This window comes from Fukomys damarensis, unplaced genomic scaffold (genome assembly GCF_012274545.1).
Source record: "Fukomys damarensis isolate Sample0158 unplaced genomic scaffold, DMR_v1.0_HiC HiC_scaffold_38, whole genome shotgun sequence".
Classification (NCBI taxonomy): domain Eukaryota; kingdom Metazoa; phylum Chordata; class Mammalia; order Rodentia; family Bathyergidae; genus Fukomys; species Fukomys damarensis.
The window spans coordinates 57,821,022-57,835,274 of NW_022900950.1; the positions used below are offsets into that span (position 1 = coordinate 57,821,022).

At 29.8% G+C, this 14,253-nt stretch overlaps 1 non-coding gene across 1 annotated transcript; it reads left to right on the forward strand.

Moving 5' to 3' along the window:
• Positions 1-935: 935 nt before the first annotated feature.
• LOC117284643 lies at positions 936-1,042 on the forward strand. The gene has a single exon (XR_004515741.1). It is a non-coding gene; the product is annotated as a U6 spliceosomal RNA (small nuclear RNA).
• Positions 1,043-14,253: the final 13,211 nt, after the last annotated feature.

Genomic DNA, 14,253 nt, shown 5'->3' on the forward strand with positions numbered 1-14,253 from the left:
CTTATTACTTATTGTATTCCATATTTAAATAAAATTCTGAAGATATTTAAGAATGGAAATTTAACATGTTTAGCGAAATAAATTATATTTGCTGATAAAGAATAAGACATCTGTGTATCTATTTATCTATCCTCTATGTACCTATTTATGTATTTAGTAGTATGATTTTAAGCTATTAGATATAGCTCATATATAGTCTTTAATATTGCATTGTTTGAGTTCTACTTATGTATATCTTTTTGGTTGTCTATAACATACATATACATATATGCATTCAAACATATAAACAAATATTATATATGCACATCTCTGTAATTGAGATATTACTGGAAATATCTATATCTATCTATCTATATCTAACTATATCTATTATATCTAATTATATCTCTGTCTAACTATCATCTATCTAGAGAATCTGCCAAAAAATATAGACACATTTTAACAGTTCACTATATTAATAAATATCTGGAAGGTAATGGCCACAACTATGAGCACCTCTTATAATTGTAGAGGTCAAAGGTAACTTGTATTAATCTCATGTCTCATTAAATTTAATATTAAACTGTTTATACAAGTTTTTCTTCTCCTGATGTACACATTTTTCGTAGAATATAAACAAATATAGATTCACTCTAAATCTGAATTTTGCTTAGTTTGAGCAAAAACAGAAGACTTCCTTTAAAATCAAGAGCAAGAAGACTATGCTGGTAGGGGATTCAGCGCAGTGGCTCCCGTGCCTGCCTTGCAAAAGCAAAGATCCAAGTTCGATCGCCAGGATCAAAAAACAAAACAAAAATAAACAAGAAGACTATGCTTACTCTTTCATTTTTATTATTATTATTATTTATATTTATTAATTTGTATTGTTAGAGAACACTGCAACAGATAGTAATTGAAAAAGACTAGATAAAATTATCAGTAACGAAGAAAATATGGTGCTCGCTTTGGCAACATGTATACTAAAATTGGAATGATACAGAGAAGATTAGCATGGCCCCTGCTCAAAGATGACACCCAAATTCGTGAAGCTTTTATATATTTCTATTTTATAATTCCAAAGAACTAATGCAGAAATTACTGAAATAAACATAAAAATTTAATAATGTATGAGCCTATGAAATTAACACTAAAAAGTCAATACATTAACATGTAAAATTACAAAGCTTAGTTATAAGTCGCATATAAAGAGCACACTTTATTTTAGCAATAATATGAAAAACCAGGACATCAAATATGTAAAAGAATAAAATAAGGTAAAAGCTCTTTAATATAAAAATATATCAAAATATGTACTAAATCATCTTTGAAAATCCTTAATGATAGTTGTCAAAGACAGATAAATGCAATTAAATAGATAGAAATATCTTTAATGTTCTGGTATACAATTACATAATAGTGTAAAGATACTCATCTTACAAAAAATAATTTATAAAAGCAATATGATCCCTATAAAATTTTATCAACAAGAAAAGTTGTAGGAATCTTACCTAAGTGATTCAAAATCCACTTGCCAAGTACTATTAATGACTATATTAAAAATGTGTCCACCATGGTCACACTCTTTTATATCCCAGCACTTGGGAAGCTGAGGCAGGAGTTCCACTGTCCTGAGTTCAAGACCAGTCTGAACTACATATGAGACCCTATCTCAGAAAACAATACAAAAAGCAATAACAATGATAGTATTTAGCTATAAATGTCTCTAGTTTTCTCATTCTTTATGACTGAATAGCACTCCATTTTATATTTAAAAAGCCCACATCTTCTTTATCCATATAGTTTTTCTGTTGTGATAACCTAAAAGTGCAAATAAGGGTCAAAATATATGATAGATATTTTGTAATAGGAAGAAAAGTTCTAAAAATATTTGGCAAATATGAGCAGTAGGGGAAAGGTAAAAAGGGAAGAGAAAAGAAAGAAAATGGAAACAAAGATTTTCAAATAGGGAAGAGTGGAGGGGGAAGGGAGCTGGGGGAGTGGGATAAAATAGGAACCAAGATAAGTCTTATAAAGTTACAAGATAACCATGAAGAATGTAACTGTATTGTGTATATAAAATGAACCAATACAAATTCAGTTTATTAAAAAACAACAACAACAAACAAATGTTGGCTTGGACTTAAACATTAAAAAACACTTTAGGGAATTCTATCTTTACTAATGGCAAATAAATTATAAATTATATTAAAAATAGGTGTTAATATGTGCAATGTTTAAGTGAAGTGTGAAATTTAAAAAATATACTGCAAAAGAAACCATCAGAACTAAAAGACAACTTACAACGTGGGAAAAATTTTCACCAGCTTCTTCTCAGGCAAAGAATGATTATCTAGAATACATAAAGATCTCAAAAAACTCAGCCCCCCAAATATAAAGACCCAATTCCAAAAAGGGAATCTGAAATGGACAGACATTTCTCACACAAAGAAGTAAAAGCATCAAGTAAATATATGAAAAAATGCTCTACATCACAGGTCATTTGAGAGATGCAGATGAAAACAACACTGAAATTCCACCTCACCCCACAAAGAATGGCTGCTATCAAGAAATCAAAGAATAACAATTGTTGGAGGAGTTGTGAGGAGAAACTAACCCTTCTCCATTGTTTGTGGGAGTGCAGACTGGTGCAGCCACTGTGGAAATCAATATAGAGATACCTCAAACAACTAGGATTAGAGGCTCCATTTGACCCAGCCATCTCTCTGCTGGGTATCTTCCCAAAAGAATTAAAGAATCATATCACACTGATATGTGCACACCTATTTTTATAGCTGCATAATTTGTACTAGCTAAAACTTTGAAACAGCCCATTTGCCCATCAGTTGGAGACTAGATAAAGAAAATGTTTTTTTTTTCTATAAAATGGAATACTACTCAGCCATAAAGAATGAGAAATTAGTCGCTCATAGGAAAATGGATACATACTAAGGATATACTCCTAAGTGAGATAAATAAGCCACAAATGTATAAATACTGACTAGCTTCTCTGGTGTGAAAAACTATAATGGTACATAAGATCCTAATGGTATAATTGAACATGTGTAATAAGAAGAAAAGGGCTAAAGGTGTAGCGGAAGTGGGAATGGTAGGGGGAAGGAAATAAGGGAAAAGAAAAAACAAGGAAATAAAAAAAAAATGGAAATAAAGTATTTGTAAATAGGGAAAGGAGGAGGGGTGAAGGGAGGGTAGGGACAAGGGAAAAAAATGAGAACCAAGATCTGTCATATGAAGGTACAAGATCCCAATGATGAATGTAACTGTGCTGTATACCTAAAATGTACCAATAAACTCAATGAGAAAAAAATAAAAAAAAATTCCAGCAATTCAATAAAAGGCAGACTGGTATACCAAGAAAGACGTACAGATAGTTGTTAGTTATATGATTAACAATTAAATTTTCATTAGAGAAATACAAATTAAGAAATTAATTTCTGGAGGGCCGCACAACCCCATGAATTTAATTATTTCAACCTAAATTTATCTCAAATTACAAGACATTAAAATCATAATACTCAAGTGCTGTTTAAAAAATAAATGAGGGGGAATAAAAAATATGTAAGCATCAACTTTCTTACCTATCAAATTTGAAAAGATTCAAAGCACACTCTATTTTATTTTTTGTGGGGAGTGATGAATATTCATTCACTGCTGCTGAAAATACTAAATTGTTCATAATGGTTGGAAGTGAATTTCAAAATACATTGAAAGATTTCATGTTGTCATACAGAAATTCTGTTTCTCGGACTCAAAAGTAAGTACACTGAAAGTATGGAAAACAATTTCTATTATCTAGGCAGTGAAACTCAGGGACCAGTGATATGATGAACAGGAGACAATCACAAACCTAACTATGAAATTGCTCACTCAGAAAAGCAAAGTTACATCAGATTATACAATTTTTAAATTACCAAAATATAGGAAATTCAAGGCATATCATATTAAATATTAAATGACAATTAGGAATGAAATATATAAAACTCAGGCTGTGGATAAGTATGTGAAGCAAATTATCCAGTTTTTTAATTAACAGGCAGGGAGTGAAAGCAGACTGTGTAGTGCCGTTTTGCTTGTTTATTTGTTTAGGTGGTCTGGGGGACTAAACCCAGGACTTTCTAGTGAGCTATATCCCAACCTCTTTTTTTCATTTCTACTTTGAGACAAAGTTGTGCTAAGTCACTGAAATTGAAATGTGTATTTTTCCATTTATTTTCACTAGTACCTGTTTACAGTACATAAAGATTTCATTCATCATGTGGACTTGTTTGTCCCTCCTCCATCCTTACCAAAAAAAAAAAAAAAAAAAGAAAAAAAAAAAAAAAAAAAAAAAAAAAAAAAAAAAAAGAAAAAGCACCCTGAGACCACTGTAATGTTAAGTAAAATAAATCAGAAATACACACACACACACACACACACACACACACACACACACAGTGTTTGCTTCTACACTAGAATCCCAAATTATAAATAATTTGCTAATCAAAATAAAGGATGGATTGAACATACAGGTAAAGCTGATATTTTTCACTTGAGACTTGTGAGCCCCACACAAGAAAGCCAGCCATTCCCTGTCTTGCTTCTCTTTCCCTGAATTCCTTGAAAAACACTCTCAACTGGAAAGTCAGTTCCTGACCTCTTGTTTCTTTCAGATTTAAAACTTCTAATTAGGTTATTCTCTATGAATTTAATTTCTATTGTCTATTTTGAAAATATGAGTTACATATTTATTTTTCTATCTTGGATTTCTGGTATTTCTGCATAATCATTATCATTTAAATAATTTCATTTTACATTACGAATTGCTGACTAAAGAGTGTAATGGGGGGTGTTGAAACAGGATCTCACTATGCAGTTGAGACTGATCTGGAACTCACTATGTAGCGCAGGCTGGGCTCGAACTCACAGTGATACTCTTGCCTCAGCCTCACGAGTGCTGGGATTACAGGCATGCACCACTACACCCACCTGAGTGTAATTTAAAGAAAATTACTTGAAAAGTTAAAAGTGAAAACAATTGTGTGTGTGTGTGTGTATATTATGTATATTATAAAAATTTAAACTCAAAATAAGACTTTATTAATATCACACAAAATAGGTGTTCTGATGAACTATATTAGAAATAAAGATAGGCACTTCATAGTTGTAAAAGGGTGAATTTATTAAATTCTAAAGATGGAACACAAAAGTATGGATCTCAATTATATATGAACAATTATATTGATTAAAATATATATTTTATTAAGATATAGGTTCCCTTGCTTTGTTTTTAATTTTTATTATGTTAATGTAAAGAAGGGTGTGCTTTTCTATCTTTACATTTTCTTTTAGGCTTTATTTATTTATTTATCTAACTCAGGTCCTTGCTCTTGCAAGGCAGGAGGTGGAACCACTGAGCTAAATCCTTGGCCCTTAAGCTTTTATTTCTAATAAATGATGTTTTGATTCAAATATTTATACTATTTCATAAACTTTAATTAAAATTATTATCCTTTTTATTTTCAATGAAGTTTACTGGTACATTTTAAGTATAAATAATGATCAAATTCATCGTAGGGAATTGGTACCTGTATACGAAATATTTTAGTATTTGTTTTTCCATTCCCCTCCCCTGCCTTCAACATTTCTTCCCATCCTTATTAATGAAGTTCTGCTTCTATTTTATTTATCTTTTGTCATTTATTTTTCCTTTTCCATTCCGCCCCATTGTTAGTACCCCTCCCCATTTGAAACTTTTGTTCCTATTTCACAATATCTATCATATATTTTGGTCCTTTTTTACATTTTCAGCTTAAATCAGTGATATTTACACATGCGTCATATATTTCCCTTATTAATATGGTTTCTAAGTGCACACATTTAGCTATAAATGTTTCAAAATTGTCCTTCTTTATGGCCGAGTAATATTCCAATGTTTATTAAAAAATACATCTTCTTTATGCTTTCATTCATTGAAGGACATTTGTATTGTTTCTGGGATTTACCTATTATAAACTGTGCTGCTATGGACATGGGTGTAATTGTCTTTTAATATGTTTTTTTATTTGCATTTAATTCAGTACATTTATATCAGCAGAATATTTTCCAATGGGCATGATCTTTCTCTTTTACTTTTCTCAATAAATTGTTCAGTGATTTTAGTTTTCAAGGAAAACTAATTCCTTTTTCTGTTTCTTTGTGATTTCTTTCAGTAATATTTTGATGTACCCTCAATTAGTTGCCCTTACTACTATATTTAATTTAGTAATTTTTTTTCTGCCTGAATTGTCCACATATGGCTTTAAAAGTTAGATTTCACTTTTGTTTGAATTTAAGCCTTTAATTCCCATTTCTACCTCCAAATAGTTTCATAGCTGCTTTTAAAAATAATGTTTTCATTATTCTTAACTCTAATGTTTTAGTTTATATTATAGAATCTTATTTTTCCTCAGATTATAGGAATATAAGAAAAAGGATATTTTAAATTATTTTCTAAATATAGTTTTAGAAAAACTATATTTTATGTTAATTGTGCTCAGGAATTTTGTGTGGTATAGACTAACATTTGACCACTTAACTCTACTGAGCTAAAGTTCTCCAGCAATTTCATGATACTTCTGATCATGTCCTCTCATATTATTTGAAAAATTTTGAGTATGTTAAAAATTATGATGAAGCTACATGAAATATTTCTGAAAATAAAATCTAAAAAAGAATATCTCATTTAATTTGCATTAATGTTAGCACTTCTCATCAAGAAAATAATGTAAGTGACTCTTCAACAAAACTCAAAATCAGCAACAAACACAGATGAACTATGATTCCTTCATTCAAGCTCTGCCACTTTAGCTTTTAGCAGAATTGAGTTCAGACTTAGTTCTGGACATTTTCTCTATTACGATAGCTTCTAATAGCATCTTCCTTGACCATTTGGCTATATTTTCTACAATTTTTTATTTGACATTAACAATATATACGGTTTTATCTTGACTCTCAAAGAAAGCAAGGAAACGTAAATTATATGCTATTGCATGATGTTGCTAAATGAACTAAGGAAGAACAGTTTCATTTTGCGGTGATACTTTCTGAGAATGGACTTTTATCTTCTCATGTCAAAAACATGGGGTACCATTTTAGGCTAAATTAATAGTTTAGTGAGCCCTTTGACATAATAGAGATAAGTAAATCATAAATATTTTCAATATGCAGCTTAATATTAGATGATCTATAGAATGTGCCATCACAGTTTCAGAAACTGATCTATGATTTATTTTCCTTAAATTATTTATATATATGAATTTTTTGAGATTTTTTATACATAACAATGCATGAAAGAAAAATACATTATTGTTATGGATAATCAAATGAACAATAGAAATAATAATATTACTTATTTTCCGCTTTGTACTTTGTTTTAAAAGTTTTGTTAAATGTATTATCAATATTCAAACATATTTATTCATGTCTTGTACCTTCTTCTGAAGGTTGATTTTACTTCATATTAAAGGATGCATAATTGAAAAAAAAACTAATTAGAGTTCTTTGAAGGACTAAAAGTTGTAGGATAAAAATAAACACAAATTATACACTTCATTATATGTAGTATATACATGCCATATATAAATAGTCATATAATTAAATGTTTACTAAAAAAAAAAAACCTAATAAGCTTTAACATTTTGTAAAGGTCATCTGAGTAATGAACAATGGATAAGGAAGAACAAATGAAGTCATTATGGTTAGAATACTTCAGAAATTTACTAAAAGAGTGATAGAAATAATTTTTATTCTACAGTTTCAATACTTATTGTAAAATTCATGAAATGTGCTGCAATTAATTTCAACTATTATTTAAGCGTATGTATAGGGACCATCTATTTGATTATATTTACATAATTTTATAATATAATTGATAAATCATACTGATAAAATAAATATATACAAAGCAAAAAGGTAAAAAAACCTAACAAAATGGTTGACTTATTAGAATGCTTTCTGAAAATTTAATTGCCATCAACATAGTAAAGCAACAGAGATAAATAATTTAAATTATGTTGTGGTACAATGAAGTTGTACATATTGAAAAATTTGAAATAAGTACACCAGATATACATAACTTGTGGTAATAGACTTACTATGATTGTATTGAAAGCATTATTTTATTGTGTGATATACTTTTGAACCATTAGTATTATTTTTTAATCTACACAAAAGAAAAACAAATAGCAATTTAAAAGTCATAATGAATCATAGGTATTTAATTCCCTCAGATTATTAAGAGATCTACATTATTGTAAATTTTATATATGTATAAATTTTGAAATCAGTGATGTAATCATGCATTTTTAGAAATAATTTCCAATATAATAGTTAATATATTGAACATGTTTGTGTTTAAATTATTTTAGATACTTACCAGTATTATCAAACATATTTGATGCTATTATGGTTTAAAAATCCAACTGAAATAAAATCAATATGAAAATACTGTTATTGTATTTTTTCACTTGCCTACCATGGCCAGAATGATTTTAAATGGCATTTTCTTGTAGTTAATTTTTTTGTGTTTAAATATTCTTGTATTGTAAAAGCTTGAAATTACTATGTGAAAGCCTTGATTAAAAATATAATTCTGGTCTGATAGACAATAGTAGACTTCATCAATAGCACTCTCCCATCCCTTTCAGTCATATGAATACTAAATTTTTCAGCTGTGTAATATTTAGGCAGGAATCTCTACTATTTTTCTCCAAGGATAATAATAGAGGTGATGTAAGGCATCGCAGTGCCACACTAGTTAACTTTGTATAAAGACAGTACAATGGCTTTCTTCTTTCTGCCATAGTGAAACTGGAGGAGGACATTGGTATGACGATGATGGTACCAAAAATATCCATTATATCCTGAATAGATGAGTTACTGTGTGGAGGAGAGGCACCATGCAAAGATTCAGTCAAACCCATAGTGATGTTAGGATATATGAGGAGAAAGAAGACAAAGACAAACTTTCTGTTGTGTTAAGCTCTATAAATTCTAAACAGTATTAAATATGAGACAATTTCAAAAATTAAATTTAGTATAAATCTATCAAATTTTCACATTGTTTTGTGCATTTCTACTTTCCTAAAACACAATATGCATCTCCACTTGTCTTTCTTGTGATGTTTCTTTGTGCTTTAAAACCAAATCCTCACAATCTCCAATATACAAATAATACTATTCTTTTAAAAGTTGTTAGTGACAGGTTAAAAAAGAATTGTTTTAAAAAATCTCATATATTTATTTTCCTCCTTGTTATAAATCAGTCAGAAGACTGAACAGAAATGTTTATTGGGTGTTATTGTTATAAACAAGCTGTCCTACCAGAAATCATGTTTTGTTTATGACCATGTTATTACCTATAAATAAAAAAATATTTTAAGAAATAATTTAAAAACTGTTTTTCTCAAAATCATTAAAAATTGCTTCATCTTTTTGCTAATGATAAGCAAATATTACTGGCCCTATTATTGATGAGCCATGTATGAGAAATTCTGTTGCTCTCAAATATAAGCACTCATTACCTTGCCTAAGTGAAGTGCCCTAAAGTTTTAAACATTTTGGAAATGCTGGCAAAGCATAAATTTGTCAAGAAAAGATTTAAAGCTAATAGTGTAGTGTCACATGTAAGATTTGATATAACCAATTACAACAATTCATTTGGAGCCAGAAGAGACCTAGAATAGCAAAAGCCATCCTAGGCAACAGAGAAATGGCAGTGGGTAGAGCAATTACCAATTTGAAACTATACTACAAAGCCACTGTGACAAAAACAGCATGGTACTGGCAAAGACAAAGACCTGAGGATCAATGGGATAGATTAGAAGATACAGAAACAGTCCAGTTGTACTCAGCTACCTCATGTTCAACAAAGGAGCCACCATCCTCAGTGGAGGAAAGATAGCCTGTTTAATAAATGGTTTTGGAAAAACTGGATTTCAACCTGCCAGAGACTAAGACTAGACTCTTATCTTTCACCATGCACTAAACTAATATCCAAGTGGATTAAAGATCTAAATATTAAAAAAGAATACTAACTTTGCAGGAAGCTAATTTAGGCAGAACTTTTGAAGACATTGGCATAGGAACATACTTTATGAACAAATTCTCAGTGGCAGAAAAAATCAACAACTGGGATTTCATCTTGTTAAATTGCTTCTGCACTGCAAAAGAAACCATCAACAGAACTAAGATACAATCTACAATGTGGGAAAAATTTTTTACCAGCTGCTCCTCAGACAAAGGACTATTTATAGAGTGTTCACACAATTTTGACTCAAAAACAGAGAGGACAACCCAAGATTTTCAGTTGTCCAAAGAGGATAGAAGTATAAATTCCCTCAATTTCTCCTGCTACACTAATTTATTTTGGGAAAATGTTAGGCACTAACTCTAATGCAGAAGTAAACATTGTGTAAAATGGAAGACTGAAAGAACACATAATAGCTATATGTATCAGCTGGTGGTGAAGGAAGATCTAGGCATGGAGAAAGAAGTAACTGCTCTCTTTCTCCTATTTTTGCTTTTATTCTGTTTTAGTTTCTCCAATAGTGGAGATAGAACCAATTATCTCCTGGATTCTAGAAAAGTGTTCTATCATTGAAGCATTTCCCTAGCCCCTGGTCATTTTCTTGATTGTTCACAGTTGCTACTTTGCTTGTTGAGACAAATTCATAAATTAAAGTTGTTAACAATGAGCTCTTTTGTATCGTGTCATGGCCTATTCTTTAACAGCAAACAGAGTTCATTGTCGTGATCTCGATGAACCAAAATAACATACCCAGAACTTCAAAATAGCCTAGATTTAAGTAAAAGTGTCTAATTTTGTTTAAAATTTAGTATCGTGCTAATGAGATGAAAGCTTTGTAAAATCAATCAGGCACTATTCTATAAATCTGTAATTAAGTAAATTTCAGAAATTTTGAACAATAATCTAGAAAATTAATTATTCACACTCAGTTTTAAATAAACAATAGAAAAATCAATTTGTTTCTTTGAAAGATGAATGAATGGACATGAAATAAATATGAGAATAAGAACAATGAATAACATTGAGTTTCAGAAAAGAACATCAGTTCCCTGTTACTTTTTTGCAGCTATGTACATTCAAGGTCATCAATTAATCAATTGCATAGTAAATATTCATCTCTCTGTGTAAACCAGCAAACAAAGTTTGATGATCATTCTATAATTAAATTCCCAGTCTATGTTCAAATGAGTGCATCTCAACTTTATTTTAACCTATGTTCCATTTTGGTAAACATCAAACTCTTATATTCTCCATTAATGTCACTTGAGTTTCAAAATAAATTAGATATTGTCACCAAGAGCATGTCAAATCAATGATAACATTAGTAAAAAATATTATAATGTGAAAGAAAAGATCATTCTGTGTTTAAGGTCTGCTTCTTTGGCATGAGGTTCACTGTCCTAGAAAGTGAAGTTTAAACACAATACAGGTCATTTTCAATGTCAATTTTGTTTTACTCTTTAGTTTCCAAGCTGAATTTTGAGTGTGTGTTTGTGTGTATTTCTTTTGTGACTTTTATTAAAAAATTGTTGAATAGTTGAAAAATTCTTAAGTTCTACTTTATTATAATATCCTGAGAAGTCGTTGCTTTCTTCCTAAAATCTCATATCCCAATTTAACTTTTCTATATATACCAAAGTTACATGTGCATCATGCACTAGATTTTTGCATTTATCCATAGACAGGAAACAGATCTAAGCAGATGCAAGGACAGTGAAAACATCTGCATAGGCCCTAGAAAAAACATAGCTCATCTATATCCTGGTGATTTGATTTTAATTTTTTTCAAAGTGATTATGTTTAAGATTTTTAGGGAAGGAAATGGGCCTATTTTTGTGCTTGGAAATGTTGTTATACATCATAATATATTTGTAGTTTGAAGATAAGATAAATTTTATTTAATTTTATAATTAAAATAGTGGTATGTACCATTATTAATTTAAAATGTAGTAATATTATAGACTAACTTCCAAAAAGCACAGATGCATTTTAAAAAACTTTTAAGCATATAAACATTGAAATAAAGTAACGTGATTTTTTTCTATTACTTAATTCTCACAGTAACTGTTATGTTTGTTTGTTTGTTTGTTTGTACTGGGGATTGAACTCAGGTTCTTGCACTTGCAAAGCAGGCCACTGAACCGCTGATCTAAATCCCCAGCTCATAGTAATTATTATGGAATAAAATATTGTCACTCTACAAAAAGAGAAGAAATTTGATGAGAAAGAGAGGTTAGAATCAGAAACCTTGAGGAAAAATCTTATGGCTATATTTATGTCCTTTGATATATCTATCTATCTATCTATCTATCTATCTATCTATCTATCATCTATCTATCTATCTATCTATCTATCTATATATATATAATTTCATTTCCAAAAAACTAATTTTTATCTGTCAAATAAAGATAATAGTGCCAAGTGGTGTGAAAATGCTCATACTTTGATAAGTTTAGTAAATTAATCTGCCTAGTCCGAGAGCCTTTATGATAAAATCTCAAATGAGACCACTACTTGGTTTTAACAGCATAGATTCATTATTTTTTTATAGTTGAACTCTTTGTTCCCCATACTTTTATTTCTTTTCTGTAATGATATACATTAACAGCAGCACCAACCACTTGAAACAATATTATCATTTAAAAACTAACTTCCACAATCCATACCAGCCTAATATTATGATTTTTAGTTGTAATCAAGATTCTGCCAAATTTGTACTTGTGTTATTTCAACTACTTTAACTTCATTGTTTTGATCTTGCTGTTTACTATCTGAATACTCTGAATTATTTTGAAAAAGCCTAAGTATATCATATTGAAATTATCTCTTTACATGCTTGTTTATTTTAATAGATGTTAGTGATCAACAGTTGAAAGAATACGGATAATTAATTTTTGTATCTCCAATGTTGAAAACATTGCCTGACACACATTTGTTAAAGAATTGTATTTTGAACTAAATTTCAATAGATATTTCAAAACTAAAGGTTGATATTTGATTGTGAAAATAGCAAAGTTTGATTCTGGGTTATTTAGACAAATATCTAAGGTATATTTTGACAAATTGAACTTGCATTTCTCTATTCTTTGATAAGATTCAGACATTCTTCATGTATGAATTATTTAAGGTGCATTCTTGCATTCACTTTTCTCCTTTTACCCAGCATAGCTTTATTTTTCTTACTTTTAAATATAAAGCCTCTATATTCTTTATTGACAATTGCTGAGGTACAGTTTGCTTTTTTATTAAATATGTGTATTTTTCTTATATTTCTTTCCTTCCTATTTGTTCAATGTCTGTTTTTGTCTAGATATCATATCCTTGAATCCTAATTTTTGTTTGTTTTGTTTTGTTCTTCAGTACTGAGGACTGAACTCAGGACCTCGCACTTGCAAGGCAAGCATGATGCAACTGAGCTAAATCCCCAGTACAATTTGATTTATCTTTGATTATCCTTCATAACTGGTATATTTTCATTTTTAAAAATCAAGGTAATTATTGGGTTATATATTTCTTCTATTTTGTGGCAACTGTTTATCCTGAATTAGAAATATATTTTCAGGATATTGGTGTCTTTTTTGTGCTTTGTGCATTTTTCTTTTCTGGTATATTTACTATGTAGGATGATATTACTTATATAGATGTTATGTTTTGTTTTGAGCTCTTAGTTTAAATAATTGGATTTTGCTTCATTAGTTATTTGTATGAGTTCTGCATGAAAGTGATTAAAACCCAGGATACAACTGCATCAAGTTAAGCAAATTGTTTTCCTACAGATAAATTATTTCATAAAAATCTGGCTCTTTCTTTAGCCACATATTTTTTGTTTTAAATATATATTACAGGAATACTCTATTCTCAGTTCTAACTTACTGCCTATTTCTTTTTAAAGAAAGCTCCCAAGATAACCACTCCATTTTTGAAACCTTCCAATTCAGTGGCCCCCACAACTTGCTTTTCCAAGTGTACTACAATCATAGTGACTCATTAAGCATTTGCTCTGCTCCAAGCTGCTCAGGTTCAGGGTGGAGTTCTGTATTGATTATGCTATTTTCATTGTTATGGATACAAGACATCTAATATATCTAGAGTGTGTAAGACCTTCTTCTTTGTCTCTTTATAATTTTATGGCTCATTATTCATTGGCCTTGCTGTTATCAGAATGTTTAACTGTAATTTCAAGTAACTTGAAGTTTTCAACTCTTCATGTT